A 16,038-nucleotide genomic window follows, 5' to 3' on the forward strand; every position below is an offset into this window, starting at 1 on the left:
AAACACTGGGGATCCGTTTCTCTGCTATCGGAGGTTTTTGATGTTGATTCTCAGACATAGTTCCACATCTGTTGCCAGAGGCTCCTCTCCTCCCATCCTGTTGCTTGCTGCGTGTGCACACAGCACATGCATTCTGAGCTAGTCTCTGTACTATGAGGATGCATAGCTTTGGTTTGGAGTGAAATATTTCTTTGACCTCAGTATTATTTCCCATTTTCCACAGAACCATGCTGGGTGGCTCTGGAGACCTAAGACGAGTCACTTGGGAAGGAAGTTGTCCATATTCTGAAAAAACGATCTGCTGAAGGGGAAGCTTGGGAAGCGCTGCTCTGCAGCGATTCCCCCTGAGAGCAGCAGAATAGCAGCTCTGTTTCTCTGCTCTGTGCTCTGACAGGTACTCTGGGGCCCCTGACGGGCTGCAAGGGCTGAAGGAAAGGTGCAAGTATGAAGAAAAACCACTCATTTCACACGGCAACTTCTAGAGTAGAGCTACACACTCCTACAGAAAGCAGCTCTCGGGTGGAGCCCCCTGCTCCAGTTTGCTTTAGGGATGGCAGAGCCAGCCTGCTCTTGGGGCCCGGACTTGTGGCCCCTCGTGGTGCGGGCCGTCACCGCGGGCAGCCAAGGGACGAACGATGGAATTGGCGTTTGCTCTGGACGGCTGCAGCTGAAACTCCCGAGCTTTTACCGCTGCTTTGCCGCTGCATTCCTCCCGGGAGAGCCCGGTAACTGGACACGACCGGCTCGTAGCTGCCTGCAACACCCACCCGAGGCTCCCGAGTTACGTGACTCGTGCCACCCAGCCCTACTGCCGATCCCTGCTCCGTGTGACGGGGCACCTCCCGGGGCTGGGCCGGGCTCGGGGGCACCTCCCGGGCGTGAGGGCAGGCTCGGGGTTATCTCCCGGGACTTGTGGCGGACTCCGGGGCATCTCCGCGGGCTTCGGGCGGGCTCGGGGTTATCTCCCGGGGCTGGGGGCAGGCTCGGGGTTATCTCCCGGGGCTAGCGGGGCATCTCCTCGGGCTGTGGGCAGGCTCCGCCGTGGGCAGGCGGGGCGGGGCGCTGGGCGGGGCGCGGAGCGGGGCGGCGGCTGCGCGGCGGCGGCGGCGGCGGTGGCGGCGGGGCCGGGCGGGGGCGGCCCCTCCCGGGCGCAGCGCGGAGGCGGGCGCGGGGCATGGTCCCGGCGCCGGGGCCGGTGGCGGCGGCGCGGAGCGGGCGCGGAGCGGTGGCATGCGGCGCGGAGACATGCGGCTGTGCCTGCGCTCTGCCCCGCCGACATGGACCGCCGCCGCCGCCTGCCGCCACCGCCGCCGCCGCTGCTGCTGCTCCTCCCGCTGCTGCTGCTGCTCCGCGCCGCGCTCGGCGCTGCCGGCCGTCTGAGCGCCCGCCCCGGCAACGAAGGTGAGCCGCGCCACGGCCGGGTGACACGTTTATTCCTCGTTCTTTTTTTTTCCGCTATTCCCCCATTTCTCTATTTATTTTTCCTCATTTTTTTAATTTTGGGGTTTTTTTGTTGTTTTTTTCCCCCCCGCCCCGGTTATTCCTCCCCCGCCCCGCTGTTCCCCGTTAAGGTGATCCCGCGCGGCAGCGGCTTCTCGCCGTGGGAGCGCGGTGCTCGCCCTGGCACAGTGCGGCCGTGCGGGGGATGGATGGATGCATGGATGGATGGATGCATGGATGCATGCGCGGGCAGCCGCCCTACGCTCCCCCGAGCGAAGTTGGCGAGGGCAGCGCAGCCTGTGCCACCCCGGCCCTCCGGCAGCGATAGGCAACCGGAGCCGCAGCCCCGGGCGAGGCGGTACCGGCGGGCGGGGAAGGGGCAGCGGCCCGGGACCCGCAGCCCCGGCAGGTGCCCGGGGCGAGCCGCCTCTGCCCCAGCCCCCGATCGCTCTCAGCCCGGTGATAACTCCGAGCCCTTTCTCGTCTGCAGCGGTGGTGGTTGCGCTAGTGGTCCTGCCTTTCAAAACTTTTAATTAATCCGCAAAAGAAGCTTGTTGCCCTGTAAAACCTCCTCCTGGCTCCCTCGCGGGTTTGTGTCAGATCGCGTTGTTTGTATCGAGTGTGTATCAACGCGTTAAAGTTGTGTTTGTGTGTGTATGTGACTGTTTGTAATTTCCCGGAAAAAAAAAAAAGAGTGAGTGGTTTATTTTCTTTTGGTGTGTTAATTCCTAAGATGACATTTGCTGAAAACCCATGCTAGGTTCAGGGAAAAAAATAAATAGTGACAACCAGACACTGTGAAGCTGATTGAAATACTTGAAAAAAAGCCCCTAAAAGACTCCTGTCCTTTCCCTATTAAGGAAAAAAAAAAAAAAAAAGAAATGGAGCTTTTGCTTGCTTGCAGTGAAGGCACTTGGCATGACCAGGTTGTCCAGTGCAATTATCTTTTGGGGTAAAATCTAGAGGGCAAAGGTTGTGAAGAACTTTTAGTACCTAACAACCATGTAAAACTCACACCTGCTTGAGTTGGATGTTGTGTAGAGAAGCTCTGAAACCTGTCAGAGCAATTATTTATTTCTCCCTTACAAATAATGCTGATGTACTTACTGATATTCTGGGTGCTTATGCGATAAGGCAGTGAGATAACAACTTTCCATGATTTCTGGAAGGAAAAAGAAGTATAGTAAAAAATAACTAAGGAAAGATGCAAACTTCACAAGTCCTTGGTAATCTTTAATCAGTTGGTTTCATTGCTAAGAGATTATTACAGTACCATTATACAAGAGGAGCAGTATGTCATCTGTTTGTATGTTTTATGCAAATTTGTTTTGTATGCAGTGCTTTATAGATTTTTTAAATTTTTTTTTAATGAGTGTGCTTTCAACAGTCATTTTTAAACCTCCCAGATAGAAGCTATTTTGTAAATATTGTCATCTCTTAAAAATCATTTTCAGGAATGAAAGCAAGAGTGTGGGTAGGGTTTACTGTTGTCTTATAACCATTCCTCTTAGGGAAGGGTTGTGGTTCTGTCAGTCAGTGGAGCAGCTCTGCCTCCATGGCAGTGGAGACACATTCTGCAAACTGAGAGTGACTATGCCAGAAAGATATTGGAGCGTTCCAGTTTGCAAAAAACCCCCACTTTTTGTGTCTTTGTTTCGAGCCACTGGCGCTGAGAATTGAGAGAAGAGGGAAAATATGGGTATCATACGGAATGCATGTTAAGTACACTTGTCCAAGTCAGCTTTCAGCAAATGCTGCCTCCCTTCTCTCTTCTCAGCTTCAAGAGCTCATACAAGATGAGCAATATTTGCAAAATTGGTAGTGAAAACAACAGTAAAAATGCAGTTACAGGACAGTAACCTGCTTTTGAGTGGCTTTTTTTTTTTTTTAAGCATGTGTTTTGCTATGCTTTTAAAAAACAGGAATATTGTCAGTTTTCTTTTAAAAAAGAGATCAACTTTTAAGGGCTTTTTAGTTTTTTTTTAAACCCCCATTTAGGAAAGCTCGGTAATACTTTTATTTATTTACATTGTATGGATTGATCGTATGAGTTTAGAAATCTTAATTCTTATAATTTGCTGACCCACTAATCTGACGAACAAGTGTTAGCGTGCAGCTTTAAATCATGTCAGAAGATGTTTTTCTCTATTAAATAATCTTTTTCTAACCACTTCATTTACATTTCTGGTGTTGTTCTCATAAATTTCCTCCCAAAATTAGAGATAGATGTTTCTAAATTTCTCTGGAGTATTTAGAAAAGTTTCCTTTTTCCACCACTGAGAATAAAAAAAGATATATTTTGGACAGCATTTGTTAATGTAGGCACGTAGATAAAAATATCTACCTTTTTCATTACATTTTATATTAAAGCTACTGTTGAAATTCTCCCCATAAATTGTTTTAACAGTGGATGGAACTAATTTTTGGTGTGTTTGTGTAGCTTAGTCTAACTTCTAGGGGATGTAAATGTTGCAGTGGGCACGTAACAAGAGTGTGGGCAGAGAAATAGCTCCTGAATTTATTTGACTTGAAATAATATATTTTTTTTTAAATCCAACTTCACTTAACATTTGTAATTAATATTAAAACTGGTGACTGTTGGTGGTAATACTACAGTGGCAGTGGATGGGATGAAGGGAGAAAAGGATGAAAGTGGGGCTGAAGACAAACTGCTGTCTTACTGCACTTTGTGGTGCTCAATGCTTTCCTTTTTTGTCTTTTTCTTGGAGAGCTTGAGATTTTCTTAATTTGCTTCATCCCAGATAAATTTTATTTAGGATTTTTTCTGGATAAAAATAAAACTTTCCCCTGAGTTTGCTTTCAAACTCTGCCATGCTCGTGAGAAATTTTCCCTACACAAGGAGGTTCTCTGAAGCTCAGATTTATCTGTGTTTGCTGGTAAAAGGTGTGTGCTCTTTTCTGTGGGGCAGGACAATGTCAGGAAGATTTAACATCCAACTTTTCCAGTTTAGAGTTTGCAGGCTTAGCCCTGTAGGTGCACAGAAACCACAGGTTCTCCTGTTCCACTCTGCTGGGTATTCTCTGCTTGCTGAGGATTGCGTTTCTTTTTTCTTAGAAGGATGCAATTCTCTTTCTGAATAATTCCTGTGGTATCAAGAAATCGAGTGAGTCCTGTCGTTCTTTAATTTAATAATTTCTCCTCGGTCTCTTCTGTAACTATATTGCCTGCCTGAGGGTACCAGCCACCTTAATTTCACTGTTTTATAACCCACAACAGTTAACACTTGACCTAGGTCATTAACAGGATTATCAGCAAATTTGTTTAAGCTTTTACTGACAACCTGAATTGCTTCAATAATATTTTGACTGTGCAGACAGGAAACTTCTTGTAACCTCTCAATCTAGCATAAAATTAATTTCTTGTGAGCACAGCTACCAAAAGATCAATATGGGAAATCTGCTTACAGTACTTGGCTTCAAACAGTGCCTGTTTTGGGTTTACAGTAAGAAGGTTCCAATCAGCCTCTCTTTTCAGTCTGGATTTGAAGCTGCAGTTTCATCTTTTGAGCATTGATTGCCATCTCAGAACTTTGCAGAACCACACAATTAAATGCACCATCTTTATCTGAGCTGGTCTCTGTTAACACTTAAAATTGCTAAAGACAATTTAGCAATTTTAAAGACAATACTGTGCCTTTGTAGTAGTGACAGCTCTTGGTGTGGTTTTGAAAAATGTGCTGCTTGCACATGGAACAAAATCTTTGCCCAAGTCTTGCATGTGATTTTGGGAAAGGCTGACAATACTGGGCACTTTTCAATAGAATCAGAAGGGGGAAATGCTTTTTCTAAATCTTACTTTGCTCTATGTCATGTATCATTAGGTCAGGGTAAGTCTTCATTTCTTGTGGCACTATTCCTGCTGCTGCCCCTGGCTTGCAATTGACTGTTTATCTGCAGAAGAAGTTAAAAGCTGGTTTAGAAGTCTGAATGTGGTGCCTTTTAAAATTTAGTTTCAACAAGCTCAGAGTCATGGGGGGCTAGAGGACTGTTTTTCATACAGCTGTGTTGTATTCAAGGCTTCTGTGCTTAATCCTAAACTGTATCATTAGACAAGTAATAAACATGTTTTAAAATTCACACCATGGTGTGATGGTTTTAAAGCTAGGAGAAGTTGGGTAAATGCATAATTTTCTGGCAACATTTTTGATAGTAGACTGTAACATGTGGAATAACTAATTTTCTTAATTGTTTGTCACTGGGCTTTTTTCTTGACTTACTGCTGTTTCAGCATAGTGTATTAAAATGAAAAAAATTCTCTCTATTGGCTATAGCAAACTTAAAGCAGGTGTTTGAAACACAGAGATGTGCAAATTAGACACAGCAATTAATTCTTATTGCAGTTAATTTGGACATACTTGCTGCCCAGCAAAGCACTCAGGGCAGAGAAATGGGTCAGAACTCTTCTGTACCCTCAGCTTCAGCAAAAAGGCACCACCAGATGGGCAGGCATGAAACAGATAATAGGCACACCAAGTTTAACAGTTGTTTACACAAAAGCTTTGCAAATCAAGAGTGTGTTCTAACTGAACTTAAATTTTTCATTCCCAGCTGGGAGGATGTACAAATTAGTTTTAATTTTTATTTTAAATTATTCTCTGCTGGAGTTAGGTAAATTGCTATTAGTATACTTACTTTTTGATTCTGTTGGAGAACTTAGGAGTTTTCCTCCAGGAAAATGTCTATAATTGCTCTTGTTCTTGTAATCCCCACTTGATGAAAGTTTAGAAATACAGATGCAGGTGTTCATTTTCTCGTTTTCAGAGCTCTGGATTTTATCACCAGTGAGGGTCACTACAGAGCTGTTACCAAATACCACGGTCCTGTTTGTGGAGTTTTATACAGAGCCTGAGTTAGTGCCATAAGATACCTGTAACTCGGTTAGCTTTGTAGCTGCTCTTTGATTTTTCTGGGAAAGAAAATAAAAATAAATAAGTAACTGCTGCAATAATCATGCCTTTACTTATGGTGAAGTTCAAAGCTCTGTTCAGTGGAGCTGGTATTGAAATCCAGAAGGCAATTTTGATACCCTAAGGTGCTAAACTGGATGTTTCCAGAGTTGTTAGATAAATCTCCAGAGGTGGGGCAGAGGGTTTTCCCTAACCCCCTGCCTTTCCAGCATCCAAAGAGTGCTTTTTCTGGAATGGAACATTTCCTTTCTTTGGCATTGTTAAATTTGTTGAAGCATTGCTGAAAATATATTTTCAGCGAGGAGGAAAAGACTTGTCATAAGAAATGATAGAGTGAAATAGAAGACTTTTTAGTTTACAAAAGCATCTGACTACTGTAAAATGATTGTTTTTCCTAAAAATTCACCACAGTGGGGTAGCTCTTATTTCTGTAAACACTTTAGAGCAGTAGCTTTTTTTAAAAAAAACCCCCATATTTAAACTTGTTCTAAACAAGAACTAAAACTTTTAAACAAAAAATAGGTTAATTCAGAAGATTAGATATGAGCTCCCAGGAGTTTAATTTTGGAAACAGAGTATGGTAGCAATTTGTGGGCTCAGGATTGTATCCCCAGCAGAAATCTTGTGTCTTTTAGTTTCTTAGGCGCTTGCTAAATCCAAGTGCAAGTTCTCATTTTGCAGCGTGAAACAGATGCAAGATTAAAATTCAGTCCCTTAAACTGAAAGTTCCTTTCAAATTTCTGCAGTGAATGAATGAAAGAAATAAAGATGTACAAATAAAGATAATCCTGCCTGAAAGAAACCTTGGGATGGTGACAGAAAAGTTCCAGTCTGCGAGAGTGAGGGGGAACCAGCACGTAAAGCCTTAAATTTGTAGAGATGTTATTAAATCAGACACATTGTAAGCAGAAACGTTTGACCACTCTCCTTTTTCTTTTTTTTTTTGTTCATTTAACTACCGTGTCCTGCTGTTTCAGGCAAAATATGGAGGAAAATCCCATTAATCTACTGGAAAAGTATTGATGAAAGAAGAATAGCAGAGCAAACGAACAGTGGTTGAAACTTGCTAGCAATTAAGAGAACAATAGGTTGAATGTTAAGGTTCAGTCAGAGCAGTTTAGTGTAATATGGTGGGGGAATGGGGCTTTTTTTTTATTTCCAGCTGGTTTCTCATAATGTTTTTATATCTATATTTGGATAGAAAGATTTGCATGGCATTTTTTTTTAAACAATAATTAAACCTGCTAAAGTATAGCTGTCTCACATAAGAGGACAGCAATTAAAATCTGAAACTTTTAAATTGGTGCCTAGGAATGGAGGGGTTTGTAGAAAATCTAGAGTGACAAGTTACTCTTTAAATAAATTACAATTAAATCACGAAAATATATTTTGGTCCATGATGGGTTTCCCCACAAACTTTGTGCAGTAACAAATAATAAGAAGTGACATGGGATTGCTTAATTTAGTTGCTGAGAAGTTAGAAGGCAGCTAGAGGGGGTTTTTTCTTGATTTTTTTTTTTTTAAGAGGCAAGGCTTTTTGAGAGATCCATTTTAGGAGGGGAGAAATTGATTAAAGGAAGAGAAAAAGTAGGCAGAGATGAAGAAAATCAGATCTGAATATTAAAAAAAATCCAAACTTTCCCTCATTACTGACTAAGTTAGGGACCCAGAATTCAGCCATGAAAGGGATCCAAAGAGTGAGCAAAGCACAAATTAAGAAATTCCTTGCCTCCCTGAAAGTCTGAGCTTTGTTTACATTAGTAAGCTTCGTGACTCTGATTTACCAGTGGTGAATTTCAACAGAGGCTGCAGTTAAGGAAGGGTAGAGGCATTTTCACCATTCTATTTAATCTTGCTCTGACAGTGCTTTCTTTAAAAAAGAAAAAAAAAAAAGAAAAGCAAGGCAAGTTATGTCTGCCCAGCCTTAATGTTCATGGAGAAAACTGACTTTTGAGGTGTTTAGGTTTTAGGTTCTGAGATGGTGAGGGCCTTACCCTAAAAAAACTTTTCTCCCATGATTTACCCCAGAGAACAAATGTCCTGGCAATGCCTGAGTGCTCAGCGTTCCTGGAGTACGTGGCTCCAGCTGTGGAGAATGTTCTGTGCTCACCCAAACTCTCCAAAGAAAATCCAGCTGTAGGGAAAACTCATCAGGTTCTTTATTCTCAGCTCACTTGCCCACCCTTCCTCTCATGCCTGTGCCATTTTTTCTGTCCCTTCCCTTCCAGAAATCAACATTCAGCCAGAAAGAGTAGAAGGCAAAGATCTTTTTTTGTTTGTTTTTCTGATTTTGAGGGCTATGTGCCCAGTCCTCTTTTTACTAGAGGGGGGGATGCTTTGACCCTGTAGATGCCCAGAAGAAAAGACAAAAGAGAAGAATGAAATGTTTAATGACATTGTTTTTCCTGAAAGATGGACTAGAGCTAGATATAGGGTGTTCAAGGAATTAAAACAGAAGTTTTCCATGCAAACCAAGGACAGAAACACTGGAGAAGTAGTGTGAGGAACATGCTTAGTTTATGGAATAAAATGGAAACTTGATCCCTTTGTGGTAAGGTGGTAGAAGCAGAAGAATAAGCAGAAGACAGGGGTCTGAAAGTGTCTTGTGGGTAGATGGGAATAGAGCAGTCATTTACCTTTGTTATAAATATTTGTGTTTCTCACATATGGAAATAGTGAAAAAAGATGTTAGTGGAGTTTTGGTTGCAAAGGCAGCAAATGAAGTCGGGGCAATTCCATTTTTCATATGGATAGCTCAGTACACATGTTCTGCATTAATTACCTCCATAAATTCTGTTAACCTGGCAAACAATGAAAATATCATGTTGGTGACATCACTGTATTGGAAAATAAAAATGGGTTCAGCATCTTGATTTTCTCAGCCTGACATTTGAGGAGATTTCTTATGCTATTGGCATTTTAATCCTGCAATTTGCACTGTGGTGCTAAGTCATTTGCTCTGTGGGTTTATTTTATCTGTGGGGCAGCCATCTAAGGGCCCAAGCATTCCATGCAAGCTGGGGATCTTTATTCATGGAGGTAGAGAATAAAAGCTTGACAAAGTTATCAGGGCACACTTGAGTATGTGGCTTTCCAAATGTAGTGCTTCAGGATTCTCAGAATTGTTTTACAATTCTTGACTTCTGTGCTTTAAACTTAGAAAAACAAAACTCAAACCGAGCCCAACCCAACTCTATTTATTTTTGTTTTTCTGTGCCCCATGCGAGGAGTTCCTTTAAAGCCAAATTTTTTTCTGAGTTGTGGCATGCTGCCAGTTGATTCACCAGGGGGATATCACAGCCTTTTTAACAAATGAATACCCATTTCCTGGACTTATGCTCTGGTCCCTGTCTCAAAAATTTCTGTCCTCCAAAGGAGTATTGATCACTTGCTGGGGATTTTGTTGATTTCTGGGCTTTGAATATGTTTGAACTGCAGTAAAATTTGTGGGAACCTTGGAACTTTTAGTTGGGGGTGTTGTGTGTGTCCAAGAGTCTTTTCTGTGACAGTTTCTGGTGTCTAGAATTCTAGAAACTGAGCGTGTCATAGTAGGTTTGGACTTCTCAGCTTACCTTAAGTGAACTTGGACACTGACTCAACATTTATTTTCCCCTTTAAGCTGCTAAAAGTCTTCCCAAGGGGGATCTTTGTCATGCTCCAAATCTACCAGACCTTCGGAGAGCTCAATTCTCTAAAATCAGTGAATACTGGAAATTACTTTTTGTTTCCAAGGGAATGTAGAAGTAAAAAGAGTTAGATGTGCAGTGTGGTTAAACCTTTCTGAGAAGTGCTTTAGGACTTACTGAAATGATTTGAGTAATGTTTGCTCTTGAGTTTTGGCTAGACATAACATGTGGTGCCATTTTATGTGCCTCAGGGTTTGGGCATCCAGTGGGACTGACAAATATGACACATCCTACAAGAGACCCACTTCTATTCTGGGCTGATAAAAGGCAGGGATTGGCAGGGTTTAGGTAACTCAATCTCATCCATAGTTTCTGGATTTTTTTTTCCTCTGAGAGGAGGAAAATAACTTGGGTTTTAAAGGGAATTTAAACTCCCTTTCAACACAGTAGCCCCCATTTTGCATTTGCATATTTAACATGGTGCCTCAGTGGTATCAGATTTAATGCCAGAGTGGTGGAATGGAATGAGATCTGTAGGATTTGTATCTGAATGTCAGTTCAGCTAAACTCTAATACAGGTATTCTGAAGCTTTCTGCCTCTTGCTTTTTGTAGGAGGCACTGGAACAGGACCAATAGGAACTGTTTAAAAAAAAATGCAAAGAAGCCAAGGCGACAGTAATTTGGAACCCATTAGGTTAATCCATTTTTAATTTTTATATCCTTGTCTTAAAGAAAAGAACTGGCACATATCAACTTACAGGAAATAGCCTAATAAAACTGAAACCTTATTAGGCCCCTTTGATAAACAGTGCATTCCAGCCCACCACCAGTCATATGTTTTTGCATACTTGGAAATTGAGCTTTTTGCCACTTTAACAATATCAAGAGAATGCTCATGTTTCAAAGTAATAAAAAAGAAATAAAAACCTGTTTTGCCTGTGTTCATCACTGAGAATGGGTGGATTATTGTCCCTTTTCCACAGGCAAGCTCCATACTTAGCAAAATGAGGAAGACCACTGGAGAGCTTCCACTTAGCATGGAGTGCAGGTGATGTTTTTTATTTATAGGCATTCTTGCATTGCTGATTGCTGCCCTGCATTCCCTCCTTCATGGCAGCCTTTTGAGAGAAACCTGCAGTGAGGGGTTGCTGCTTTGGCTGCTTCTTCTTCTTTTCAGCTGTAGGAAAAGCTGAGGTATCTAAATCTGGCCGCAGATGCTCTTGGGGAGTGTGTTTGATAAGAAAAGTAAAATCTGGAAGGAGGAAAATTAAATTCTTCCTATTCAAAAAATGCGGGAAGCTGCCATGAAATTAGAATTTGCCAAATCATCTGAATTGATGGTGGAAGCTTTTATGTTCTGCAGAAGCAATAATCTCTAGGGTAATTTGACGTAATTTGCTAGTTTTTTGTTTTTTCATCTGATATTTGTGACAAAATCTCTTAATTTTGGAAAGTTTTTACTGAACACTTATGTGAAAATAATCGATGCTTGGTCTTTCCAGTATTTTCTGAATATTCCTGTGTTCAGTATTGCAGCAACTGTTTTTTAATTCATTTTGGTTTTTGTTTACTTGTTCATCCCTTGCCCTCACCCTGGTGGAGTCCTTCAGTCAGCAGTTTGACCACAGATTGAACATGACAGTTGCCAAATTTGGAATGTTCTGCACAAAATCACATTTGTGTTGTGCAATGTCACAGCTCAGGCAGGGAGGGTTGGAAGTGCAGACCCCACAGGGCTGTGCCTCTCTCAGGACTGCAGCCTGGCTTTGGGCTCAGCAGAAATCTCAGCTTTAGGAAAGAGTTTTTCAGTAAATGGGCCAAACTGTTGGCATGTGGGTTGGGAAAGGGCTGCAGAGTTCTACTGGTGTTTTTATTTTATTTTCTTCTGAGCAGTGCTAACATCTTCACTAAAATATTTGAGGGGAAATGCAGGACCATAAAATCACAGGAGGCTTGACTTTTATTATTAAGCAAGCAGCAAATCAGGCTACTTAAAACCAGACTTCACTGCTGGACACCCTTTTTTATTTGTTGTCCCTTCCCAAAGGTTTCTTGGTCTGCCTTAGCTGTTTTCATGGCAACATTGGCATGATAGCTGATCCTAGCTGGAAATTAAAATTGCATCAAGGTGCAACTTTGCCCTGAGTTCTGCCTGCCTGTCTATAAGTGTTGGTTCTAGCCCCAGAATAATCACACAAGTGATCTGCTGCCACTGCTTGGGCAATGGAGAGTTGTGAAGGCTCAGATCTATGTTCATAGATGGATGAAAATACAGGTGCAAGCCCCCTTTGATGGGAAGGGTTCATCATTCCAAATATGTTCATCAGGCTTTGGGCTGACTCCATTCTGTCCCACCCCAAAACCAAGTTCTGGCTGACATTCTGCCGCAGAGTATTTTCTTTGCTGCTTGGGATTATATGGCACATTTCAATTAGACAGTCACCATTTTTTGGTTTTGGTTTTGTTTTTGTTGTTGCATAGCAAATTTAATTTTTCCCATTTGTTGGCTTTTTTTTAATAACCAGCCAGGGTAAAAACTCAAAGTTTGTTGCCAGACAAGAGAAGACAACATAGTGGTGTGAGGTTTTCTTATGCATTTTTTTAATATTAATGGAAAATGTTAATTAGCTGAAGAAAAAGTATTTAAATATCTCTTGACATTGGCTATTGCTCTGTATTTTCTATGCAAAGAAGAAAATTTGGGAATGCTTTCCACTGGTGAAGTTTGTAGGTGGTTCTCTAAATATTGCAAGTTGCAGGATAGTGTCCCCTAGCAGGCTTTCCTCATTTCTTCAGCAGTGAGGGGAATTTCCGAGTGATTCTACCTGGCATGAGATTTGTTTGTTTATTTTTATTCTTGTGGGAGGTATTTATACTGTATTCATCTCATTGTGGCAGTTATTACCCCATGTGTTTCTGGAAATGCTGCAGCTTTCAGACTGTATTCAGGAATCAGTTTAGTTTTAGGGTTCTTTTCTTTCCCTGACATCCCTCCTGATGAAACATGCTGTTAGTGAGCCCTGGACCATCACTCCCAAATCTGGAAGCAGTTTCTGGTAGCACGAGTGTCATATTCCACCCAAGCCTCCATTCATCTTCTGCTAATGCTGTGAGAGGGAGAGTGAGGGAGCTTTGTGTTTCACATCCACATCCCTACTCCAGTTCTGGAGAGAGGTTGGATTTACCCCCTGGAAATCCACATGGAGGGAGCTGATAATGCTTTCTCCTGTGGCTGTGCATGGGGACGACCAAGAGAATCAGGCAGCAAAGAGTCTCTAGAAAGAGAAAATATTCTTAAGTGGCATTTTAGGGGTGTGCTGTATTGGCAGAAATACTGCATTGTAGTGTGGAGAGCAGGACTGTTGTACAGGAGGACCAAATCACTGATTTTCAGAGTCAGAAGTCATGGCTGCTCGTCTTAATGCTAGTAAATTCTCCCTTAGAATTACCACTAGCTTTAAATCAAGGTAATTATATGATGGGAACCAATGCAGGATACCGAGCTAGTTAGACAGCACTTTATTTATTTACTTAAAGTTGCTTTATGAGAGCTCCTCTGTGTCTCCTCAGCACAACCAGGAATCTTTTCCAAGGCATTCTGTTGGAAAGAATTGTCACTAGCAAAGAAACTGTTCAGCTTTCTTTTAAGAGTTACCCCTGGTAACTGGCTGGTCAACTTCAGGGATTTTTGTAGGAACCAGTGGAGTGATGGTAACATAGTTTTGCAGGAGGAGTTGGTACAAGGAGAGCAAATGAGTTGTGTGAGAAACTCATAAACTTCTTTCATCTAGTAAATGTATGGCTGTAGGCATTTGTAGGCTATTTAAGTATTGGCTTTCATTTAACTTTAATAGTATATGGGAAGACAAATGAGGATCACACTGAAAAATGCCTGCCGGTGAGAATCTAGCTGAGTACATCTTCATGAAACACTTCATTAATTGGTTCACAAAATGGACCTGACCAAGTGTTGTTTGTTGTTACACTAAAGGATCTATCAGGATTAAAAGTTGTGATGAGTTAATGTAGGAATCAAGTGATTGCGTGAAGTTTTCCATTTTTACTCTTTACCTAACCATCCAAATCCATGAAGAAAAATAAATCAGATAATGAATTTCTAATCCATTCTTTATGTATTTCTTATGTCTTAGTGTAGGAAATGCTATTTTCTCCTCCAGTTTCCAGATTAATATATGGTGTTAGGACATACAATGACAAAATGAACCATTGCTTCTCCCAGTCATTTTTGTCTAGAGACCAGGATTGCATCTTCTGAGTTCTGCATTATTGTTTCCTCACTATCAAGGTGTACAACTCTCTGGAAGTCACGGGGAAAATGAGTGTCCTAGAAGCTTTTATCAGGAAGAAGAAGGTGGTTTTTTTAAGTTACTACTTGAAAGGAAATTTTTTGCATTTTAGATACTATTAAAGAACAGCGCAACACCCATCTGAACCAGAAGCTTCCTGTAGCCAGAGTGAAAACCTCCCTTGCAAGGACTTCTAAAATGTAGTGAAACAGGTTTGAGCATGGAAAAGTAGTGGTTCCAGTCTGAAGGAGGTGAGGAAAGTGGAATGAAGGAGAGAACTGAAAAATTATTCTTAACTTCATAGATTTGATCCTGATGATATCAGGTTGCCCCATGGCTGAGGTACCCACCTGTTGTGGGGGACACTGAACATTTAATTACCACCCATGTCCTGTAGTGATGCCTCTGAGGGCAAGCTGGACCTGCAGGCAGATCTAGAGAGGGGGAACTTTCACCAAGCTGTGGGTCCATTGCCTGGATGTGTTTTGCAGATGAAACTGAGTTTGGATTGAGTTAATCAATTTCAGAGTGGCCGCAATCATGTTTTCAAGGACCTTGTCCTGAAAGAATAAATAATGTATCATTAATATAATAATATAATAATATATATTATTTATTATATATAAAATATATCACTAAAGTTTGCCCCTGGGTGATTTGCCTCAGCCACTTCTTGCCAAGGGGTTTTCCTCAGGAGTCACTCTTCCTTCAGCACCGTGCGGTGCAGATGCATGGCAAACAGATCTGTCTCATCCCAGGAGATCCAGAATCTGTGGGAATTTCTGCTAACAAAAAATGAGAAGTGCACTTTTCCTTTTGAATTTTTATTGCTGTTTCCTTTTCATGGATGCAAACCTTGCTGCAGAGTTGCCTGCCTAGGGCCCTGTGCACTCAATAAAGGACTGACTGATTTTTCTTTGTCTATGTGATTGAGGACTTGATTCAGAGCTAAGAAATATGTAGCACTGGATTATGTTCTTTCTGTAAGATTAGTAAAGATATTGTGTTTATTGATGTAGATAAAACAGTGCTATTGTTTTCTTTTAAAGGGGAGTATAACTGCAGGGGGAAACATTTTTCTCACATAGATGGCAGAGCAGCTCAGTCCTGGCAGTAGAGCAGTGCACATATATCCATACAAAGCACAAATATGTGTGCACAAAAATGTAGAAAATATGTTTATTTATGGTTCTTTATAGCACAGCCTTATTTTTAATACTGTACACCTGCGTCTCCTTCTGCACATTCTAATTAACAGTAAAAATAACGCCTTCAGAGCTCTTTTTTTTTAAAGTGGTGTCCAAAATTAAATAGCAGTTAAAAGGAGAATGATGAAATAATACAAATAGCTTAACTCAGCTGATTCATAGACATTGTTCTTCATTTTTTGTTTGCTGTTCTTCTGTTTACTTGGAACACCTATGCTCAGGCCGTCTGGTTCTGGCAGCAGTGACAACCCTTCAGGTTAACAAATAGAAGAAGAAGCTGCTACAGTGGCTACCTCTAATAAATCTGTCATTGTCAGGTGTTAAAATGCCCTAGCATATGCTGAGAATTATTTCATTTCTCATTATCATTATTTCTGTACTGAAGGGGAAAAAAATATAAAGGGGGTGTTGGGGGTGGTGAACACACCCAACAAAAGTAAGCTCAGATTGCAGATAATAAATATTACAGTGTTGCTATGAAGTATTAATACTTCATTAGTTGATATTTATATACAGGCTATTTTCTTT

The 16,038-nt window shown here is 41.6% G+C and overlaps 1 protein-coding gene across 1 annotated transcript in view; it reads left to right on the forward strand.

Annotated features, from left to right (window-relative positions):
- Nucleotides 1–1,356: 1,356 nt before the first annotated feature.
- EPHA3 (EPH receptor A3) overlaps nt 1,357–16,038 on the forward strand; it is a 176,411-nt gene continuing 161,729 nt past the window's right edge. The window contains exon 1 of the mRNA XM_066571867.1: nt 1,357–1,401. The gene's annotated coding sequence lies outside the window, so the exon portion shown is untranslated. The remainder of the gene's footprint in view (nt 1,402–16,038) is intronic.

The sequence above is a fragment of the Molothrus aeneus genome, chromosome 2, assembly GCF_037042795.1.
Source record: "Molothrus aeneus isolate 106 chromosome 2, BPBGC_Maene_1.0, whole genome shotgun sequence".
Classification (NCBI taxonomy): Eukaryota; Metazoa; Chordata; class Aves; order Passeriformes; family Icteridae; genus Molothrus; species Molothrus aeneus.